The sequence below is a fragment of the Nyctibius grandis genome, chromosome 7 (assembly GCF_013368605.1).
Source record: "Nyctibius grandis isolate bNycGra1 chromosome 7, bNycGra1.pri, whole genome shotgun sequence".
NCBI classification, from domain to species: domain Eukaryota; kingdom Metazoa; phylum Chordata; class Aves; order Nyctibiiformes; family Nyctibiidae; genus Nyctibius; species Nyctibius grandis.
In genome coordinates, this window is record NC_090664.1 from 32717904 (window position 1) to 32726696 (window position 8793).

An 8793-nucleotide genomic window follows, 5' to 3' on the forward strand; every position below is an offset into this window, starting at 1 on the left:
TTACCATCTTCCCCACTCCCAGCTTCTTCCCTTTTGGTCTTACCAAAACAATGCTGCGGAGTTTTTTCTTCTTCTGACACAGGTGTAGGATCCACCTGTTTTGCATACATCTCTATATTCTAATTAAATATGCTACTGTATATTGTTCTGATAACTTATCCACTGTGATTTTTTCTTCTGCTTTTAAATAATAACTTGAGTAAAAAAAAAATGCTCAAGCTTTATGAAACCTAATTTGAGGTGATAATTTAAGCTCATTAAGTGGGGTTTAGCCAACCATATTTATGTAATGCTGGCAGAAAAGAGTTTTAATTCAGTATTACTTGACAAAGTGCAGCTTCATTAACAGCTATCATTTCAATGGAACCTCGGTAAATGACACCTTGGGATTACAGTGCACTTAATATGATTATTCTGTGGGCCTTCTGAAAGGCCATTAGAGTTACCATGATGGAGATTAGCATGCATTAATTTTTTTTGTTACTTGATACTTAACTCTTTATGTAGGCAATAGCTGAAATATTCTGATTTGAGAGTTGCTGAATACCTGCTAGTTACAGGTAGCAGGGGACATGGGCTCAGATCTTTTTAAAAGTACCTCTCTCTAGGTTCCTCTCTAGAGGATCCCAAATTTGACAATTTTGAGCATCCTCTACAGGAATCCTTCCTGATTCTCCTTAATAGAACTAGACTCTCTTTGAAGTTGAAGGGGGTTGAAAGGCAACTGTTAGACTGGGGCCTGACTGGAACTGGAAAGGCCCAATTTAGCTGAGGGATTTTGCACAGTGTAAGCCTCGCTAATGCTGGGGAGTAAATCTAGTTTCTGTGAATTAATGCATATTTCCACTTTATTTTATTTTTCCCTCAATAAAAGAAAAGGGCATTCTTGGTTAAGCTCTTTGGAGTCATCAGAACACATCCCTGCTCTGAGGACTTCAAATGTAAATAGACAGGACAGAGAAGTGGAGAAGTGGAGAAAACAAAACATTGTCTCCAACTCAGGAGCGGGAGTGTGAGTGTTAGTGACACGCTGGCTGTCAGTGCAGAATCTTTTCTTCTTGGGAGCTTTCAGGGAGGATGTTGGTTATTTATTGGAAATTATTCACATCCACACAGACTCTGTGCATCTTCTGCTTAAGCAGTTGAATTTAACCGCATTGCTTCCTCTTAGCTTCCTACTGCTATCTTATAGTCTGCTGGCTCATATCTGAAGAATCCTTTATTCTAATATTCTGTGTGTCACTGTTCCACAGTCAGCTGCAGAGGATGCACCTGGAAAGCTTCTCCAGAAATATTTGCACTGTAAATGCATGTAATTTGGTATGAATCTGATCTGACTGGTGCACTTTGCATTTCCATGTGATCCTGTACTGAGGTTCTGTACTTACTAGGTCTGTTGTGAGAAAAGCGGGTTTTGTGAGAAAAGCGGGTTTTATTGTCTTAATTCCCATAGCTAAAAATGATGCTATTCTTGAAATCTATTGCACAGTTATTACTTGTACAAGTAGCGTGCCTCTATCTTTGCAATTTCTGGGTCTTCATTACTCATTTAAGTATGTGGTAGAGCCAAGAACTAACCCCAGATTTTGTGAGGTCTTTGGTTTTTGCCCCATGGTACATGGCTAGAGCAAGTGATGGCAGAGATAACATATCATGACCACAAGTACTTTGTTCTTTTAAAGCATGTTAAAGCTCCCTTTTGTACTACTTCATTTGTACTCTAAAATGCTTCCGTGATACAACAAAAATACACCTTTTAACAAAAGTTAGTATTTCTGCACTTGTCATGTTTCATCAGCTCAGGCTCTCAGGACTTATTTTTGTGCCAGTTGACAGTTTTTCGCTATTGTATCTTCTTGCAAATGAGGATCCTGTAGTACAGGCTTTCTGCTTAACAGGTTATTTTTACAGGTTACTGTTTCTGCTTCGTTGGAGACAGTTCTTAAGGATCTAATGCTTGGAGCAGTTTTAACGTAAGTCTTTGAACTGAATTTGAATTAGTGGTTCCAGCTAAACTGCATGCCACTAAAAATACTTTAGGCTTCGTTTTTAGCCTTTCCGATGCTGATGCACTACCTCACTTGTGACTTTGGGATTATCTCTCTTCGCACTAGTGACAAAAGTAGGTACTGCTCTTAACTGTGACTAAGGAAGTTCATATTCTTTATGTATGTTTTTTGTTACAGAATGTTTTCATGTCTCCATTATAAGCCAATATGACAAGATACAAGTCAACACTGATTTCTAAAGGCACACATTCACATTCCCACTGTGCATGTAAATTAACTTGTTAATCACACTTTATTTAATTAGTGAAAATATATAAAGGAGATCTGCCAGTTGTATAAGATTTCATACTAAGTGCAAACTACCCTCAGTTATTTACCATTGCCAGTTTATTACTGTTTTACACTTGGATTTCAAAACCATGACAGAAGTTTGTCCTTTTCAGCCAGCTGCACTTAACACATTACTTGGGATTGTCACTGTAGTATTTTTTAATGAACTTTTCCTCTGGTGTAGGCAGCTCCCCGTCCCTCCTGCTTCTGATGTAGCCTCAGCTGCATTTTTTAAAGCAGTGCTCAAGTCCTTCTGTGGCTGGAGTTCTATATATTGCATGGGGAGTCCCTCTTTCTGAAGAACTGTGTAGTTAGACCCTTTCCAGACTCCTGAAAGGTGGCAGGCTCATGATATAATTTAGTGACTTTTTTGTCTGTTCATGCACTACTCAAAGGACCTTCTGTAGTAGGTGATAGACTGAGCCTGAGTTTCATTCGTTATCTCCAGTGGGACTTCACTGTAGTACCTGAAATGTTCTGGTTCTGATCTTAGCACCTGTGGCGTTTGGCATTCTTTGTGACATCCTGCAATGGCAAGTGTACTTGTGAGCACATGAGACAATGTCAGCATACCTCATTTTCCATGAAGCTTTGCAGCATGTTGATCTGTTTGTTGGATTCTGCAACCAGTTCAAATTTGCCTAGGATATTTTTCCATGGTTAAGTCCGGGATTTTTTCCTACAGTCCCTGTTTTATTCCTTGTCAGGGTCTGTTAGTGAACTTCAACCTTTCTCTACTTTGTTATTACAATGGAATGTAGAACTAAGTAATTCTTATTTGAGTTCACTGAAATTTCTTCAAAGATGAAACTGCACTGCCATGCTGCATTGATATAGCAGAAGCCCTGTACTCAAGCAAAGCTTAGAAGGGTGGACAGGCATGAAAATAGCAATGTAATAGGAAATTATAAGAGGACATATTTTCTTTACATAACAAATTGCTATTTGTGTAAAGATTTCCAATGTGAGTCTACAGAGCAGAATAAGATCATTTAGGAAAAATGTTTTGTCCTTTGTTTTTTTAACAGTAGCTACAAATAGGTTATGTCCTGTTGTCTTTAGCATAGTCTGATAGTCTACTCAAAGTCATCTTTGGTGTTATCTCACCCACTTATCTAGTTTAAATGTCCAACACTGTTTTGGAGAAGACTTGGAGCAGAAAGTGCAAAAATCCATCAAGACTGGCTGTGTATCAAGGGGAAGTTAATTCATCTAAATATCTTACATATCTCCTTGTATAATGAACAAACATTATATACACCATAAAGGTCTACATCCTAATGTTTCTTTCTGTGGCATGTATATTGTGCTCACTTTGTACAAATAGAGTAAATGTGGTTTTCACTTAGAACATCAAAGAGTCTACCAATTTCTTCTGCCTTCCAGGACAGAATTAATCTCAAATCATGGAGAATGGAGCTGGATGGCTAAACTGGAATGTGGTCATGGATGGCTATGTCCTGTTCAGGAAAGACAGGGCGCTAAGAAGAGGTGGTGGAGTTGCTCTTTATGTGAGTGAGCAGCTAGAATGTATTGAGTTCTGTCCAGGGGCGGATCAGGAGCGAGTTGAGAGTTTGTGGGTGCGAATTAAGGGGCAGGCTGGCAGGGGTGATACTGTTGTGGGTGTCTATTAAAGGCCACCGGATCAGGATGAGGACGGTGACGAGGCCTTCTACAGGCAGCTGAGAGCAGTCTCGCAATTACAGGGCCTGGTTGTCGTGGGGGATTTCAACTACCCTGATATTTGCTGGGAGGCCTACTCAGCCAGCCATCCCCAGTCCAGGAGGTTCCTCCAGTGCATTGACGATAACTTTCTGATGCAAATGGTGGATGAGCCAACTAGGAGAGGAGCGCTGCTGGATCTTATCCTCACTAACAAGGAGGGTCTGGTTGAAGAGGTGAAGGTTGAGGGCAGCCTTGGTTGTAGTGACCATGAGATGGTAGAGTTCAGGATCTCATGTGGCAGGAACAGAATAGCTAGCAGAATCACAACCCTGGACTTCAGGAGGGCCAACTTTGGCCTTTTCAAGCAATTGCTAGGGGAAATTCCATGGGACAGGGTACTAGAAGGTAAGGGGGCCCAAGACAGTTGGTTAGCATTCAAGGACTGCTTCTTCCGAGCTCAAGATCAAGGCATCCCAACAGGTAGGAAGTCAAGGAAGGGTACCAGGAGACCTGCATGGTTGAACAGGGAACTGCTGGGCAAACTCAAGTGGAAGAAGAGGGTGTACAGATCGTGGAAGGAGGGGCTGGCCACTTGGGAGGAATATAAGTCTGTTGTCAGAGGATGTAGGGAGGCAACTAGGAAAGCTAAGGCCTCCTTGGAATTAAACCTTGCAAGAGAGGTCAAGGACAACAGAAAGGGCTTCTTCAAATACATGGCAGGTAAAGCCAACACTAGAGGCAATGTAGGCCCACTGATGAATGAGGTGGGGGTCCTGGAGACAGAGGATAAAAAGAAGGCGGAGTTACTGAATGCCTTCTTTGCCTCTGTCGATACTGTTGGAGGCTGTCCTGAGGAGCCCCGGACCCCTGAGGCCTCAGAAGTCAGGATAGAGGAGGAATCTGTCTTGGTTGATGAGGGCTGGGTCAGGGACCAATTAAGCAACCTGGATGTCCATAAATCCATGGGCCCTGATGGGATGCAGCTGCGGGTGCTGAGGGAGCTGGCGGAAGTCATTGCTAGGCCACTCTCCATCATCTTTGCTAAGTCGTGGGCAACGGGAGAGGTGCCTGAGGACTGGAGGAAAGCGAATGTCACTCCAGTCTTCAAAAAGGGCAAGAAGGAGGACAGGGGTAACTATAGACCGGTCAGCCTCACCTCCATCCCCGGAAAGGTGATGGAACAACTTGTTCTTGGTGCTGTCTCTAGGCACATCAAGGATAGGGGGATCATTAGGGGCACTCAGCATGGCTTCACCAAGGGGAAGTCATGCTCAACCAACTTGATAGCCTTTTATGAGGATGTAACCTGGTGGATAGATGATGGTAAAGCTGTGGATGTGGTCTATCTCGATTTCAGTAAAGCGTTTGACACGGTCTCCCACAGCATCCTCGCAGCTAAACTGGGGAAGTGTGGTCTGGATGATCGGATAGTGAGGTGGATTGTGAACTGGCTGAAGGAAAGAAGCCAGAGAGTGGTGGTCAATGGGACAGAGTCCAGTTGGAGGTCAGTGTCTAGCGGAGTCCCTCAAGGGTCGGTTCTGGGACCAGTTCTATTCAATATATTCATTAATGACTTGGATGAGGGATTAGAGTGCACTGTCAGCAAGTTCGCTGATGACACAAAGCTGGGAGGAGTGGCTGACGTGCCGGAAGGCTGCGCAGCCATTCAGAGAGACCTGGACAGGCTGGAGAGTTGGGCGGGGAGAAATTTAATGAAATATAACAAGGGCAAGTGTAGAGTCCTGCATCTGGGCAAGAACCACCCCATGTACCAGTACAAGTTGGGGGCAGACCTGTTGGAGACCAGCGTAGGGGAAAGGGACCTGGGGGTCCTAGTGGACAACAGGATGACCATGAGCCAGCAGTGTGCCCTTGTGGCCAAGAAGGCCCATGGCATCCTGGGGTGTATTAGAAGGGGTGTGGTCAGCAGGTCGAGAGAGGTTCTCCTCCCCCTCTACTCTGCCCTGGTGAGGCCGCATCTGGAGTATTGTGTCCAGTTCTGGGCCCCTCAGTTCAAGAAGGACAGGGAACTGCTAGAGAGAGTCCAGCGCAGAGCCACAAAGATGATTAAGGGAGTGGAACATCTCCCTTATGAGGAGAGGCTGAGGGAGCTGGGTCTCTTTAGCTTGGAGAAGAGGAGACTGAGGGGTGACCTCATTAATGTTTATAAATATGTAAAGGGCAAGTGTCAAGAGGATGGAGCCAGGCTCTTCTCAGTGACATCCCTTGACAGGACAAGGGGCAATGGGTGCAAGCTGAAACACAGGAGGTTCCACTTAAATATGAGGAAAAACTTCTTTAAGGTGAGGGTGACTGAACACTGGAACAGGCTGCCCAGAGAGGTTGTGGAGTCTCCTTCTCTGGAGACATTCAAAACCCGCCTGGACGTGTTCCTGTGTGATATGGTCTAGGCAATCCTGCCCCGGCAGGGGGATTGGACTAGATGATCTTTCGAGGTCCCTTCCAATCCCTAACATTCTGTGATTCTGTGATTCTGTGAAATTATAGCCAAGCAAAATTTGGACTGCTGTGCTCAATAACACTGTATGTATATGCTCCAAAAACCAGAACTGGAATTTTAAGTGGGTGCCTTGTGCTGAATTATACGTAAAGACACCATGGTCAGAAGGAGGGCCTCAAACTCCAGATGCCTGAACAGAAAATAAAGACGACCAATTTCAAAGTAAGATTTGTTTCTTAAACTGCAGAATGTAAAGGTTTCTCCTATAACATGTATAAATTCTAGTATTCTTTCCAATTGCATTAGTGAACCCTGGCTGGCTAATTAATATGACATTGCTGTTTGTTTGCATCCCTAAAGGTGATGATGCTGACTACACGGACTGCCATGCTAAAAATGTGGGCAGCAAGATTGACTGTGGCATTTGCAGAGTAAAAATGCTAGTATCTGAGTAAGGGCTTTTTTTTCAAATAGATTATTATAAATAAAATTGATCTGATAATTAGAGCAGAAGGTGCAGTGGCCAAAATAGAACTGATGAATAATTTGAATAGTTATGTTCGCTGTTGCTCACAGAAAAACACCTGGGTTCATAAATTGATAAATACTCCTTAAAACCATTTATGTAAAGGTAAATCATTCTTATGTGGTGAACAATTCTTATATAAAAACCCCAATACAAAACCCCCATCTTTTTTTCCAGTATCTTGTGGAGGATGACACTTATGCTTGGATGAAAATAGCACTATAATCTGAATCTTGAAGATTATATATTTGCAGTACTGAACTGGATATATTAAATATTTTCTTGCTTATATTCCATTTATCTCGATATTCATGCAAATGATATAAAAGAAAAAAATATATGCAAACCACCTTCTCAAGTTCGTATTTCACTGCATAAAGGATTTCTGTAAAGATCAAAACTGGCATAATTTAAAAATAACACCATCCTGCTAAGAACTAGCTTTAACATTTTGTTGGTGAGATGGAACCGTAAGTATCTATGAAGAGTCAAGAAGGCCTTTACAGTTAAGTTAGGAAACATTTTTTCTTTACTCCACTATCCTGAGTAATTTTTTATGAACTACTTAAATTGTTTTATGTGGTTATATATTTGGAGAATAGTGTAAATTCTGTATGTGCCTATTTTTGACGTGGAATGGAAGCATATCATTGCAGAAATGCAAGCCTTCATTCATGTCCTTGCCCTCATACAAAGACTGACAGCTAACACAGCTTTATGCAGTATTTACACAGGATCCATCTCCTCCTTTTGATGCACATCTTGTGCTTTACTCTTCAGTTAAAAGCACGAGAACGTAAAATTGACACTCAGTTTTGCATCATCTACATCTTTCAAGTTTCCATACCTGGCTGATCTACAGAAGAGTAGTAAGGACAAAAATCAGTATATTGTCTAATTCTGAGTAAATTGTCTAGACAATTTTTAGTAAAGAAACTAGCTGTCATTATATCGATGTCGGGTTTCTGTCCTTACCAGCCTCTGAGAGTATTACAGTGGGATGCCTTGTGTGTGCTGGGAGAGGGGAAGAGAATGAGGAGAAGGTAATAGGGAAATTGGCCTTGATAAACAGATCTCTGAAACTGGGCTGTGGGGGTGTCTGATTTTGAAGCATATTCTTGTGATTTTAAACACTTCAGTAAGTATGTTTTAAATTTGTATATCCATTAGTATGTTCTAGCTGCCATAAAACCAAAAATCTCTCTTGTGATGCTCACCATCTGAGTAAAACTCAGCACTTGCTAACTGCAGCATATGCAGTGACACTGCAGCATATGCAGTGACACCACAGCAGCAGGTGCAGTGACTAATCCAACTTTGTACATCTGATTTTAGAAGCTCTCTGGCATCTTGGCATGCTTGTTGGAGGAAGCTAATTAAATTACTGTAACAATGAACAGAATAGTTTAGTGCCTGTTAACGTAACAGAGGCAGTCTGGAATTTCCTGGTAACAATGGAGACTGGATAATAAGTGCACTTAAGTAACACTAATTAACAGGATCTTTCTCCAAAATTAGTCCCCTCGCTCTCTTTAGCACCACTATTTGTAACGACAAGGCTTTCTCTTTACAAAAAACAAGTGCACAATATGGCTGGAGCAATTAAGACAAAATTGTCTATTTTAGATTTTTTTTTCAAAGCTCAATGAATATAGGTACCTTATATTTACAAATCAAAACATTCAACTTACTTTATGGTCCCCAGCTAATCTGGCACATGACTGAACACATCCTAAAAACGCCTGTCATCAGTCTTAAGAATTTGCTACTATAAGTCTAAGATGTAATGAGACAGAACGGAA